The 15,595-nt window shown below is 38.6% G+C and overlaps 1 long non-coding RNA gene across 1 annotated transcript; it reads right to left on the bottom strand.

The window, feature by feature from the left end:
- Positions 1-3,037: 3,037 nt before the first annotated feature.
- LOC308610077 lies at positions 3,038-10,926 on the bottom strand. Its single transcript, XR_014014421.1, has 3 exons — positions 10,850-10,926; positions 8,603-8,687; positions 3,038-3,558 (listed from the first exon to the last, which is right to left on the bottom strand). It is a non-coding gene; the product is annotated as an uncharacterized lncRNA (long non-coding RNA).
- Between the last annotated feature and the right edge of the window lie 4,669 nt (positions 10,927-15,595).

Raw genomic sequence — 15,595 nt, 5'->3', positions numbered from 1 at the left:
AGTATGCGGGCCTCTCACTGTTGTGGCCTCTCCCGTTGCGGAGAACAGGCTCCAGAGGCACAGGCTCAGCAGCCATGGCTCACGGGCCCAGCCGCTCCGCGGCACGTGGGATCTTCCCGGACCGGGGCACGAACCCAGGTCCCCTGCATCGGCAGGCGGACTCTCAACCACTGCGCCACCAGGGAAGCCCGAGATTTCTTCTTTAATCCATGTGTTATTTAGAAGTATGTTTTTATTATTTATTTATTTATTTATTGGCTGCGTCAGGTCTTAGTTGCAGCATGTGGGATCTTCGTTGCAGTATGGAGGATCTTTCGTTGCGGCACGAGGGCTCTTCACTGTGGCTCACAGGCATCTCTCAAGTTGTGGCGCACAGGCTCCAGGGTTTGTGGGCTCTGTAGTTTGTGGCATGCAGACTCTCTAGTTGAGGCACATGGGCTTAGCTGCCCCACAGCATGTGGGATCTTAGTTCCCTGACCAGGGATCAAACCCACGTCCCCTGCATTGGAAGGCAGATTTTTTACCACTGGACCACCAGGGAAGTCCCGAAGTATGTTGTTTAATCTCCAAGTTTTGAGGGAATTTCCAGGTATCTTTCTGTTATTGATTTTCAGTTTCATTTCATTGTGGTCTGAAAGCATGCATTTTAGGATATCTATTCTTTTTAACTTGTTAAGGTGTGTTTTATGGCCCAGGATGTGGTCTACCTTGGTGAGTGTTCTATGTGAGCTTGAGTGTACTCTGCTGTTGTTGGATGAAGTGGTTTAGAAATAACAATTAGATCCAATCGATTGATGGTGCTGTTGAGTTCAACTATGTCCTTACAACTTTTCTGCCTGCAGAATCTGTCCATTGCTGATAGAGGGTATTGAAGTCTCCAAATATAGTAGTGGACTTGTCTACTTCTCCTTGCAGTTCTATCAGTTTTTGCCACATGTATTTTGACACTCTATTGTTGACGCTCTGATTTTAACTGAGCAGTTTATGATTACGTTTTCTCCATCCTCTTAGCTATCAACTATATTTTTTAAAATTTTACAGTTCTGAAACTTCAATCTGTCTGCTTACATTACCCATCTGTCCTTGCACGTTGTCTACTTTTTCCATGAGAGCCCTTAGCAAATTAAACATAGATGTTTTAAATTTCTGTTCTGTTCGGAGAATTTCAACATCCCTGCCATATCTGAGTCTGGTTCTCATGCTTGATTTGTCTCTTCAAATTGTGCTTTTTCTTGCCATTTATCATCCTTTGTAATTTTTTCGTTGGAGGCCAGACATGATGTATCAGGAAATAGGAACTGAGGCAATTAGGCTTTTAGTATAAGGTTTTATGTGAATCTATATAGGAGCTAGGCAATACTTAACGTTTTCTGTAGCTCTAAGTGGCAGAGGCTTGTTTCCTCTATTTTCCTTGTTGTTTTGTTTTCTTCCCTGTTGTGTTTTTTCCCTAAGAATTCTTTGTTGAAGAGTCTGTCTTGGAGCTCTAAGTCATACTCCACAGATACTACACTGGAACTCTGTTATCATGGTGGAAGGGTATTTGGGAAGCATTCAATAATCTTATATCTCTGTCTTTTATTTGGCCTGGGTCCCTGGGCTGTGACCTTCAGAAGTATTTCTTAGACATTTTTTTTCTCTTCTCCCATGATATAAGAAGGCTAAAGGGGGCTGAAATTGTCTAACTTGCTTTTCCCCAGGTGAGATAAGGCTCTGGTAGAGTAATTTCCTTCAGAGGGCAGGCCTTTGTCATGGAAAATGATATGGGTGTATTTCAAAATAGTTACCTTCTCCTCCCCTGAAACACAAGGGGATCCCTGATCTTAATCATGAGAACTTGGTGGGGTTTCTGGGGATAAATCCTATAAAGTGTGGAGGTTCTCCTAAGAGTGGGGTTTTTGTTTTGTTCTGTTTTGTTTTGTGGTTCGCGGGCCTCTCACTGTTGCGGCCTCTCCCGTTGCAGAGCACAGGCTCCGGACGTGCAGGATCAGCGGCCATGGCTCACGGGCCTAGCTGCTCCGCGGTATGTGGGATCCTCCCAGACTGGGGCATGAACCCGTGTCCTCTGCATTGGCAGGCGGGCTCTCAACCACTGCGCCACCAGGGAAGCCCAAGAGTGGGGATTTTAACTGTCAAGACAGTTAGCATCCAGTAACTTGTCAAAGTTACCATTTCACTGTTCATATCAGTTACTGGCCCAAGCAGCTCTGCTCCTGGTAAGCTGATCTCTAATGTGATTCAATCTGGCTGTTTCTCCAGTTTGGGAGTGATGGTTTGCCCTATGACCTCAATTCTCCTTCGGATCTAAGAAAAGGCATTGATTTTTCCACCTGTTCAGCCTTTTCCTTATGATTCCATTTTCTCCATCCTCTCTTAGCATATCAACTATATTTTTTAAAATTTTATAGTTCTGAAATGTCAATCTGTCTGCTTACATTATCCATCTGTCCTTGCATGTTGTGGCATGTGTCTTGCTGTGAGGATGGAGTGATGACTTCAGCGCCTGATATGCTGGAGCTGAAACTGGTAATTGCCTACAAACTCTTTTTTATTTATTTTATTTTTTTGCGGTACACGGGCCTCTCTCTGTTGTGGCCTCTCCCATGTGACGCACAGGCTCCGGACGCGCAGGCTCAGCGGCCATGACTCACAGGCCCAGTGGCTCCATGGCATGTGGGATCCTCCCGGACCGGGGCATAAACCCGCATACCCTGCGTCGGCAGACAGACTCTCAACCACTGCGCCACCAAGGAAGCCCCCAAACTCCTTTTTAAAAGTTCTTCCCCGTTTTCACTGTAAAGCAAGGCTGAAATAATCCTGAGGAGTCTTCCCTGATCTCTCTCTGCTAAATGAAAAGCTCCTGCCTATGTACTCTAGTACTTGGTACAACTACAAGTATTTCATATATTGACTCTTAGCTCTGTGACTCTGTGAATGCCTGGAGAACAGGCTTTTTGGCTTATCTTTGCATTTCTTGCATATGGTATAAATAATTGTCTGCTTAATTGAAAGGAAAAAGGAACAAAACACTGTTCACTAATTAAAAACAAAGTACTACTTTTATTTGGCTCACTTCTCCATTTATTAGATAACCACATGTGGAGAGGCACCAAGCACTTAAGTTTTACATAACTACAAAGTTATCACAAATCCCAAACGTTTTAGCCACAGATACTTCACCTACTCTGTTTAAAGAAAAAGCTTTCAAAACATCTGACTTAGCCTGATACAGAGACCCTGAATAAATGGGAACTACATATTTTTAAATGCTTGTACTTCCTGTTCTAATAATGTCTTCTTTAAATTGAATCCAGCATAAAAGGGATGGAAATATGTAAGGTCATGATGCAAACGCTTTTGAGAGATAGTGAAATTAATCTGTACAACATGGAAAAAGATGTAATGTGCACAGAAGGTCTGCAAGGATTCACTGAGCCATCCGGGCTTCCGTGGTTTGTGCTGTCCATTCTGGTGCTGTCTGACTGATTTTCTCCAAAAGGTTATTCACTTGGAAACAAAGCGATTGGATCTGTTTGTCCCACGTTGGCAGGGCTTCTCGTGCTAAAGAAAAAAGGAATAATGTACAAAGTTGAAATTACTCCTTTGCAACCACAGTGAATGTTGAGTTAGAAGATAAATACAGTAACATTGATTTTTAGAAGTTTACTCCAAAAATCTTAGTTAATGAAATTAAGCTAATTAAGAAATAGTTAAGAAAAGTACCCCAATCACTGCCACAAAGTATAAACAAAACAAAACAAAACAAAAAAACACAAAATAAAACCAAACCACCTCAACTGCAGCAGTCAGACAGACAACTTCACTGAGGCCACCTGTTCCCTCACCAATGTCTACTGCTTCGTAAGACACTGCCACCCACTGGAGAAAGTGAAACTTGAAAACACTACGTTCAGTGAAAGAAGCTAAAAGGTCACATATTGCAGGGTTTCATTCATATCAAATATCCAGAACAGGTAAATCCATAGAGACAGAATAGAAATTCGTTGCCAGGGGTTGGGGAGAGAGGTGTGAGGAGTAATTGCTTAAGGGGCATGGGATTTCCTTTTGGGAAGATGAAAATGTTCTGGAACTAGGTAGAGGTGGTGGTTGCATAACACTGTAAACATACTAAATGTTACTGAATTTTTCGCTTTTAAATGATTAATTTCATGTTATGTGAATTTCAACTCAATTAAAAAATAGTAGTGGAGGAATACGTATTGCTTTACTAACAGTAAAATTTACTATAAATTTATTACCTAATATTGTTACAGATCAATGGAACCAAATAGAGTACAGAAATAGATCCGAACATTTATGTGGAACCTAATATACGCCAAAGATCAGAAAGCATGTTTTATTTAATAAAAGATATTTGTATAATTGGCAATCCATCTTTAAAAAAAAACAACTAGACCATGCCTTAAAATTATTCACAAAAAATGAACTGCAGACCGATTGAATTTCTAAATATAAAACAATAAATCAAATATTAGAAGACATTTTAGGAAAATATTAATTTTATCCCAAAATGAGGGAGACTTTCTTTTTTATTTTAACATCTTTATTGGAGTATAATTACTTTACAATGGTGTGTTAGTTTCTGCTTTATAACAAAGTGAATCAGCTATACATATACATATATCCCCATATCCCCTCCCTCTTGCGTCTCCCTCCCACCCTCCCTATCCCACCCCTCTAGGTGGGAGGGAGACTTTCTTAACCAATGCAGAAAACATAAAAGCCACAAAATTAAAAATGGACATATTTGGCTACAAAAGAGCTTTTAAATGTGTTTATGGTATGCATTGCGTTACAGAAACACAACCGACAGAAAGAGAAAAATATCTGTAACACAGATAGGAAAGGTGTGGAGGGGGAAGGAAGGAAATAGACAAGAAAAACTAACATGAATTCACAGAAAAGGAAATACTAATGGCCAATACATGGAAAGATATTCAACTTCACTAGTGCCAAGGAAATGCACAATAAAACAATAACATAGTATTTTCCCCCCAACAATTGGCAAAAGATAAAAAGAAGAAGAATATCCAACTCTTAAAGATTCATTCTCTCATACTGGTGGAAGTGTAAATGGCTACACCTTTCTGGAAAGCAAACTGGCAGTAGCTATTAAGAATCAAAACATGTATATCCTCTCATGCAAAGTATGCAACTTCTGAGACTCTGTTCTACAGAACTAAGTGTCCCAGTATATAAAGATATGCACAAGGAAACCGCCTGAATGTCCATCAACAGGTGAATAGTTGAACTCCACGAAATATTATGCAGCTATTAAAACAAATAAATTAGTTTTATATCTAGTGACTCGCAAATATATTCACGGTACATTAACTTAAAAAAAAAAACAAAACCACTTTGGGACTTCCCTGGTGGTCCAGTGGCTAAGACTCTGAGCTTCCACTGCAGGGGGTATGGGCTAGATCCCTGGTCGGGGAAGTTCCACGTGTCAAGCAGTGTGGCCAAAAAAATCCCCAAACAAACAAAAACAAACAAAAAACACTTCATAGAACACTATGTACATTAAAGTATAATGCCACTTTAAAAAATCCCTACATGTTTTTACTTATCTATATAAACATGTAGAAAGGCACACGAGACTTTAGACTGACATTAGTTATGCCAGGCAGCTGGGATCAGAGGAATGCAGGTGAAAGTGGAAAGACATTACGGACTCTTCCTTTATTCATCCTTGTAATGTTTTACTTCTCATTATGAGCAGATTTACCATTGTAGTTTTTAAATCTAAGAAAATTAGAAAGTAAAATATCCCATATTCTATCAAGTTGGTATATGTTAATTTAAACTGTGTTTACTTGGTGATGCCTCTGCTATACTCTTCATCGTACATTGTGTTTGCTCATTCAATAATTATTTATTTCCCACTTACAACGTGCAGGGCACTGGAAAAGATGTTGGATATACCACGGAGAACAAGAGACACTTAATATCTATCACTAGGAAGTTGAGATTGGTTAACAGAAACAGACATTTAGACAAATTCAGAAATTCAGGGTGACAAGAATGTATAACTTAAAGCCATACCTAACGTGGGATGTCAGGAAAATCATTATTGATTAACATTGTTCAAACTAAGACATGGGGACAAATAGAAGATGGCTGGAGAGGCTGCTTGTGGAGAGGGATGACTATTTTGGAATGTTTAAAGTGGGAAAGAATTTACAATGCTGGAAAAAACAAAAAGTCCTGTGAGCTGGATTGGAAAGAGGAAGCCATAAAGGATCACGTAGGACCTTTTGGAGACTTTGTAGAATCTTAGTCTACAAGCAGTGGGGAAGCCATTCATCAGCATGTCAAGGAAGAGAGTAACATTTAATAATTTGTTTTTTATTTCTTTTTTCTGTTTGTTCGCATTTTTAAAAGATCACAATCCCTCTGGCTCTACTAGGGCAACGGGACTAGAAAGGAGCTATTGTAGATGTGAGAAGAAAAGCTAAAAGGCTATTTCTTAAGCCCAGAAGGGGTTTTGGGGGTTCAGAACAGGCTGGTGACAGTAAGAAATGAAGAAAAGTACATGGATTCCAGATACACTATGAGGTAAAATTCAAAGGATTCTGGGCAGTGAAGAAGAGAAGGGGTCAAGGATAAGGAATGCTGGAGAAAGTGAACAGTGTAGTTTCTGGCTGGCTGGCTGGCTGTTCTGGGAGGCAGGCAGTGGAGGAGATAGTGAATTCAGTTTTGGGTATATTCATTCTGAGAAGCCCGCGAAGCAATCAGGTGGGAAACACCTATTAGTCAATTAGAGCCGCTGAACCTGGGACTCAGAAGGGAGATTTACACTAGAAGTCTAAGCGCTGTCTGCATAGAGATGGTAACTGAATCAATGGGAATAGGTGAGATTACCTAGGGTAACAGTAGAGTGAGGAGAAAAAGGCCGAGGAGTATGTCCCAAGCAACCCCAATATTTAAATTTAAAGCACTTTAGAATCTACAAAGACAACTGGGAAGAATACCTGGAGAAATAGGAGGGAAAACAGGAGAATAGGGTGAAGGAGATGACAGAAGTCAAGAAGGGTCGGGGGCACTCAAAACGGAGTGAGTGATCAACCCTATTCAATATTCGGAAAAGTCAGGATGAAGCCTGAAAGATAAAAGGATTTTTGTTAAACCAGAAGAGACCTGACCATGTTTAAATATCGATAAAAAGAAGCCAACAGAGAAAAACAGGATGAAAATAGACAAAATAATTGCTAAGCTCAGGTTCCTAAAAAAGATTTCTTTTTTGGAGCAGGGAGTGGCAGAGTTCAGAGAAGGCATCCAAAGTGCAAGAGGAAGAACTGGCGAGAGAGATGGAAACCATCTCCCATATAACATGAAAGAAGAAAAAGACAGAATGAGATCTATATTGAACAGAGAGTGAAGGAGGAGAAAAGTCAGAGGTTTAGGAAAATGAAATTTGAAATAGTCATTGCAGAGTACGGAAAAAGTGGACTAGAGAAATGTATCAAGAATCCCGGGCAGCGTCGAGAATCCAGGACCTTGAATTTTGCAGTGGTATCAATCTGTCTGGTGCTCTGACTCTTCTCCAGCAACGTAAGTTAGTTACTCAAGTACAGGCATGGGAAAGATGGAGAATGGGTTCATTCAAGGTGAAGTTTTGCTGGACAGCAGGAACAAAAGCTCGCAAGCAAGTGTTCTGGGGTATCTGTAAAAGAAGTAACTGAATCATGAAAATGATTGAAATCCTGATTTCATGATTCACGATGAATCATGAAATCTAAGCTGGATAGGAAGAACAGTAAAGGTTAAAAAAGGGCTGAGCTGGGCTTCCCTGGTGGTGCAGTGGTTGAGAGTCTGCCTGCCGATGCAGGGGACAAGGGTTCGTGCCTCGGTCCGGGAAGATCCCACATGCCGCGGAGCGGCTGGGGCCGTGAGCCATGGCCGCTGAGCCTGCGCATCCGGAGCCTGTGCTCCGCAGCGGGAGAGGCCACAACAGTGAGAGGCCCACGTACCACAAAAAAAAAAAAAAAAAGGGCTGAGCTGACTGAAAGAAAGTGAAAGTCAATAGACCAGAGGCTCCAATGCAGTCAAGGAAGAGGTGAGGTTGAAGTACCTGAGAAAGACCACTAGAAAGGCTGGGAAAAGGTCATGGTCAGAGTGGGATACTTCAAATTAAAAGTGTACAAGTGGAATGGTTCTGGGTAAGGTCCAGGGCATAAATGAGGTGGGAAGAGGGCTGAGGAGGTATTAGACAATGAGAAAGACAAGAGATCTACTTACCTGTCTGCCTTCATCAGTTTAGTGAGCTGCTGAACAGGATATGCAACTGTCTTTTCTACATGCCCAATACACGGTATGTGGTCAATAAATGTTTGGTGAGTAATTCATGAGTCAACTAATATAACAATTCCAGTTTCAAATTTTTCCACGGCATAGAAAATGCTGCATTAATCAGATTCATGAATATAAGTTCATAAAAATTATTTTAAATTATTTCTTTGGGAAATAAGCTCATTCCATAGGAAGATTCTGGGTCAAAGGAAATTGCTCAACATGTTTTAATCATAAATGTACAACACTTCACTGCCATTTCATTATGATACAAACAAGCAAAAGTTCTTACATTCAAAATGAACTATTCCATCAATCTGATCAATAAATCCATTCATACGTCCTTCTGTTATCATTTGCAATGCTATCTTTTCTGCCTGTTTAAAAAAACAATAAATTCTTAGACACTTTAATAATCATTTCTATTTCTTCCCATATTCTCACCAAGAGAACTGAAAGCTCTTGGTTTAGCTCCCCATCACTAAGCTTTACGTATGTGTTCATCTGCCATTCATTACAAGAGTAAACCTTGTAAATCTGCCTGTTATATCCCCCCAATTCTTTCTGGGTACAATCCATTATTTTAAGTTAATTGGGATCTGTTTTTCTTGTTGTAAGATTTTAAGCAAGAATCTAGCCTTCTAACCAACTTTTCTCTCTGCTCAAAATCAAACTAACAATTTTTCCTCTCACTGGGATCCACATCTCAAAATATCCCTAGCTTTTCTTATTTTATTTCATTTCAGTTTTCACAGTATTTATCACCCCCAAAACTCTCTAAGACAGTAATATTTTTGAAGAAAATATTGAAAGGAGGAATAACGTTCAAATTTAAAAGGGAAACGAAAGGATTTAAAAGACCATTAAAGGGGAGCAAAAGGTTCTCTACCTAATTCCTAAAGAAATACTTCATGTTTACTGTCTGTTTAGCAAACTGGGTTGTGACAGTCGTTTTAGTAACTCTGACCATCTTCACAATCAACCCTAAATCACTCTTGAACAGACTGTGACTAGCATTTATTGTTAAAAATATATTCACTTCCCTTAGTCTCAGCAAGGGATCATACCTCAAAGCCTAAGAAGGAAGCATCTTTTAATGGTAACTGAAGCCTTGGTTCCGAAATTGTTCCACTTCCTTTACTGTGTGTTGAATGTGTATACGTAAAGGAATTGTATTAGAAAATACTAAATTACAATTTCACTAACAGATAAAAGGGGATGTGACCATAACTACGTGACTCTAAGCTCTACAAGTTTTGTAGTGAGATGGATGGACCTAGAGTCTGTCATACAGAGTGAAGTAAGTCACAAAAAGAAAAACAAATACCATATGCTAACACGTGTATATGAAATCTAAAAAAAATTTATTTTCTGAAGAACCTAGGGGCAGGACAGGAATAATGACGCAGACGTGGAGAATGGACTTGAGGACACAGGGAGGGGGAAGGGTAAGCTGGGATGAAGTGAGAGAGTGGCACTGACATATACACACTACCAAATGTAAAATAGATAGCTAGTGGGAAGCAGCCGCATAGCACAGGGAGATCAGCTTAGGTAGATCAGCTCGGTGCTTTGTGACCACTTAGAGGGTGAAATAGGGAGGGGATATGGGGATATATGTATACATATAGCTGATTCACTTTGTTATACAGGAGAATCTAACACAACAATATAAAGCAATTATACTCCAATAAAGATGTTCAAAAAAAAAGTTCTACAAGTTAGGTAAAAGTAAGGTTGATTGCTTGCTTTTACTGTTATTTAAAATTAAGAGAATGTTTTATAGATGTTACCTGAAATACTCTCTAAATACGACCAGTACTTTTTTGGAATCTCTACATAGCCAACCAAATGCTATCATGACTAAGAATAAAATTAACTCCCTAATAACTCAGTCAACTTCTTAAGTTAAATCAAGCACAGAAGTTACAATAGAATAGCCTAGAGTATTACCATAGTCATTCTCTCAAAGAGATGAACTTTTTAAACTATGAGTCAATCTAGGGCAGAAAAAAGAATTAAGGCATAGATCAAATGTTAGTTAAAAATCAGAAACCACTATGAAGTGGATTTAAACAGATACTAAACAAAGATATTCTTACAAAATGGGTATCATAACCTGGAACCCCTTTAAGATTTCCATTCTAGGTCACTTTACCATAAAATACAACTTAAAAAAAAGGCAATTCCATTACAGTTCTATTTTGACATTCAAATAATTTATTTCCATTTACCTTAGGCTTTTAATGTATATTTTTGTTGCAACTGCCAATATTTATCAATTACAGTCATCTCTCAGTATCCATGGGGGATTGGTTCCAGTAGCCCCCATGAATACCCAAATCCACGGATGCTCAAGACCCTTATATAAAATGTAGTAGTACAATGAATACAGTTGGCCCTCCAAAATATTCCTCCAAAATATCCACAAGTTTTGTATCTGCAGATATGGAGGTCCAACTGTATATATTTTATTTTCTCTTTATGTCAATAATTTACTCTCTTAACTTCCTTTTATGTATTGGAAATAAGAAAATACCTTAGCTGCAGGAATCTCTAAAAGGGCTCCAAGTTCCTCAAAGGTAATATTATTATATAATTTGCTTGCAGACAATAAACTGTGTTCAATAACAGCTCTGTCCCAGATGCTGGAACCTTAAATATAAATAAGAATGTTATAATTCTGAAACTAGTTTTACACTCTTAAAAGATGCATCTTGTTAAAAATTTTCTAGGCATGTACTAACTCATAATCATTGCCTTTATTCCTATCAAAATTTTAAAAGTAACCAAAATCCCTTGATACATTTTGAATAACATGCAGTTAAATACAAATAACATTTAGAAAATGATTGGCAAGTATTTATTAACTACCTGGACAGATTTAATCCTCTGGGTTTGGGGTTTTGCTTCCTTGGACTAGCTATCAACTTCACTAACTTTTCTTGCTATAAGCACATACTTTTTTTAGCAAGCAGCAGCAAAACAATCATGCAAACAATCCTTCTGTTTGTAAGCTTGATAAGTCAAAAAATACTGCTCAGTGGAAAGATCTCTATTCCCCTGGGCACTTCACAAGCACTTTACTCTGAGGCAAACATGAGAAATGTTTGGAAGGCAGGATCCCTTCATGAGATATCAGGCATAGGATCCTCCCTTAAGTAAGATAATACAGGGCCTGACACAGTTATGGACCTCAGGCCCCATCCTGAAGATGTGGCTCACCCAATTCTTTTTTTTTTCCTTTCCAGTTTTATTGAGATATAATTGACACATAATATTGTATTCATTTAAGGTGTACAACATAATGAGTTGATATATGTATATATTGTGAAATGATTACCACTAGAAGTTTAGTTAATTAACATCATCACCTCACACAGTTATAGTTTTTTTTCTTGTGACAACTTTTAAGATCTACTTTTTTAGCAACTTTCCAATATAAAGACCTAAATAAACAGGAAAATATGTAAGACTTAATATTGCTAAGATGGCAGTACTCCCCAAATTGATCTACAAATTCAGTGCAATCCCAGCTGGCTTCTTTGCAGAAATTGACAAGTTGATCTTAAAATCTTTATGGAAATTCAAAGGACCCATAGAGGCCAAAACAACTTTGAAAAAGAACAAAGTTGGAAGACTCAAATTTTCTGATTTCAAAACTTACTACAAGGGACTTCTCTGGTGGCACAGTGGTTAAGAATCTGCCTGCCAATGCAGAGGACGTGGGTTCGATCCCTGGGCCAGGAAGATCCCACATGCCACAGAGCAACTAAGTCTGTGTGCCACAGCTACTGAGCCTGCGCTCTACAGCCTGCAAGCCACAACTACTGAGCCCACATGCTGCAACTACTGAAGCCTGTGCACCTAGAGCCCGTGCTCTGCAACGAGAAGCCACCGCAATGAGAAGCCCGCATGCCACAATGAAGAGTAGCCCCCGCTCACGGCAACAAGAGAAAGTCCGCGTGCAGCAACGAAGACCCAACACAGCCAAAACTTAAAACTTAAAAAAAAAAAAACTTACTACAAAGATAGAGCAACCAAGACAGTGTGGTACTGGCACGAGGACAGGCATACAGAATAATGGAATAGAATTTAGAGTCCAGAAATAAACTCACATTTACAGTCAACTGATTGTCAACAAAGATGCCAAGGCAATTCAGTGGGGAAATAAGAGTCTTTCCAACAAATGGTGCTGGGACAACTGAATATTCACATGCAAAATAATTAAGTTGGACCCCTACTTTACACCATATACAAAGATTAACTCAAAATGAATCCAAGACCTAAATGTAAGAGCTACAATTATAAAATTTACAGAAGAAAATAGAACAACTTTTCATAACCTTGGATTAGGCAATGATTTCTTAGATACAACACTGTAAGCACAAGCCACAAAAGAAAAAACATAAACTGGACTTCATCAAAATTAATAACTTTTGTGTTTCAAAAGATACCATCAACAAAGTGAAGAAACAACACACAGAATGGGAGAAAATATTTGCCAATCATTTATCTGATAATAAGATCTAGAATATATAAAGAATTCTTACAATTCAATAATAAAAGCACAAATAACCCAATATAAAAGTGGCCAATAAGCATATGAAAAGGTGCTTAACACCATTAGCCCCCAAGGAAATACAAATCAAAACCACAGTAAGATACCACACTTCATACCCACTAGGATGACTAAATCAAAAAGACAGATAATATAACAAGTGTGGGAGAAAATATGGAGAAAATGGAACCCTCACACACAGCTGGCAGGAATGTAAAATGGTGCAGCCACTTTGGAAAACAGTCTGGCAGCTCCTCGAAAGACTAAATATAGAGTTACCACATGACCCGGTACTTCCACTCCTAGATATACATCCAAGACAATTAAAAGCTTATGTCCACACAAAAACTTTTACATGAATGTTCACAGCAGTATTATTAATAGCCAAATAGTGAAAATAACCTAAATGTTCACTAACTGATGAAGAAATAAAATGTGGTTAACAGAATGTTATTTGGCAATAAAAGTGAATGAAGTACTGATGCATACTACAACACAGATGAACCTTGAAAACATCACATTAAGTGAAAGAAGCCAGTCAGAAAAGATCATATATTGCATGATTCCATTTATATGAAATGTCCAGAACAGGCAAATCTATAGAGCAGAAAGTAGACTAGTTGTTACATCGTAAAACTCAGAATATACTGAAACCACTGAATTGTAATAACAACAACAAAGCTATGTCTCAAGATTGCTAGCCTAGGGTTGTAATGACAATAAACAAAGATGTCCAAGAAAGATAAATAAGGAAGGCAATAAAGTCTAAAATGAAAGAGGAAGAAGACAAAATGCCTGTTCTATATACTGATACATAGTCTCCTATGAGAAATTTGAAAATCATTTGCATTCTCCGAGATCCTAGTGAGTAGCCCTCATTTGAGAAAAGAATTATCTGATGTTATCTTTTCTTTTTTCATGGCCAGAAAGCTCAAAGTCAAATGTGAAGCTCAACTACATCAATTCTGGAAACTCTTTCATACTTATCTAGCTTTTGTTTGTCAGACATCTTCTTGCAAAAGAATTTATTTAAAGCTGCTCAGAATACACAGAAGACAAGGAAATTTAAAAGTTAAAAAGAAAAAGAATAACAACAGTCAAAACACACACACTACAGGTGGGCTACAAGTTTAATTTTTTAAACTTTCTAGCAGCCCATCAAATTAAGAAAGCCAGGACATCTCTGGTGGCACAGTGGCTAAGAATCCGCCCGCCAATGCTGGGGACACGGGTTCGAGCCCTGGTCCAGAAAGATCCCACATGCCACGGAGCAACTAAGCCCGTGCACCACAACTAGTGAGCCTGTGCTCTAGAGCCTGTGAGCCACAACTACTGAGCCTGCGCTCTAGAGCCCACAAGCCACAACTACTGAGCCCACTTGCCACAACTACTGAAGCCCGTGTGCCTAGAGCCCATGCTCCGCAACAAGAGAAGCCAACACAATGAGAAGCCCACGCACCCGCACCGCAACGAAGAGTAGCCTCCGCTCACTACAACTAGAGAAAGCCTGCATGCAGCAACAAAGACACAAAGCAGCAGAAAATAAAAATAAATAAATAATTTTTTAAAAAAATTTAAGAAAACCCACCAGTTTATCAACTCACAGTGTTTAAATAAGATAAAAATCAATTGCTCTGGAGAATCACAACTAATCCTAAGGCTGAAAAGGAATTTTTCTGAGGATCTGCATAAAGAATATCCTATAGAATAAATATCTCCTTTAGACAGAAAGATAATAATCAATTGATTTGTTTCTTAAAGTACAGTTAAATAAAAGAAATTCTATAGGTCAATATAATTGCTTCAATGATCTGGTTTAACTCAGGGCAGTAAGACTGGTGAGGTATATACCTTTCAGCCAAATCTGACATAAATAATTCTTTACAGTTAGATTCTCTTCAATATGGGATGACAGTGAATCCAAGGCGATGAGTCTGACAGATCTGCATGTTTGTCTTGACCTTTTCCATGTTTCTGGTGGCCTACATCTATATTTTTATTATCATGTGTGTTACTGTTATAAACTACTTTAAAACCTCTGTAGATAAACATACGTAAAATAATTGATGTTATGAACAAGCATCTATTACAAAATTCTTTCCCAGCAAAGGCAGTCTGACTTAAGCAAATACTAGGAAACATGACACCAAGTTCTATTCTTATTGGAAATACTTTCCCCTCAGTAACCTTGGGCAAGCTATTGTGCCAAATTTTGCTCTGTCTAAAATAGGACTGGATAATTATGCTCTGTTACAAATTGATGTTTAAGATTAATTAAGGTACTTATCAAATGGTTTGAGTCTTAAAAAAACCAGGCGCTATAAGCCTAGCCTATAATTCTTCTGCTCTTACAGTTTCCAAAAAATGCTTTATTCCACCAAATGCTTTCCAATAGAGCTACTCTTATACTTCAGACTCGTATCTGTGTATAATATTCATCTTCAGTCAATACTCCTTCTTTTACCAAGTGTTACATAAAAATATTACAGAAAGATATCAAGATGCTCCAAATTTAACATATGTTCTACTAGTGTGACCTCAATATTTACTACCACATACTTATAAGAAGTAATCATTACCGTCAGCTGTAGTTGTTTTCTGGTGAGGCATCAGCATGGCAGCAAATTCTTGAAGTTGATTTCCTCTGATGATCCTATCTAGGTACATTTTCTCGAGGATTCCATAAGCAGCAAGTTGCTGGCACCTTTCATCCTTAAAAAGAGT

Source organism: Mesoplodon bidens, assembly GCF_964165515.1.
Source record: "Mesoplodon bidens genome assembly, contig: HAP1_SCAFFOLD_356, whole genome shotgun sequence".
Lineage (NCBI taxonomy): Eukaryota > Metazoa > Chordata > Mammalia > Artiodactyla > Ziphiidae > Mesoplodon > Mesoplodon bidens.
Note: the sequence above shows the minus strand (reverse complement) of the source record. Positions and strands in the feature narration are given on the sequence as shown.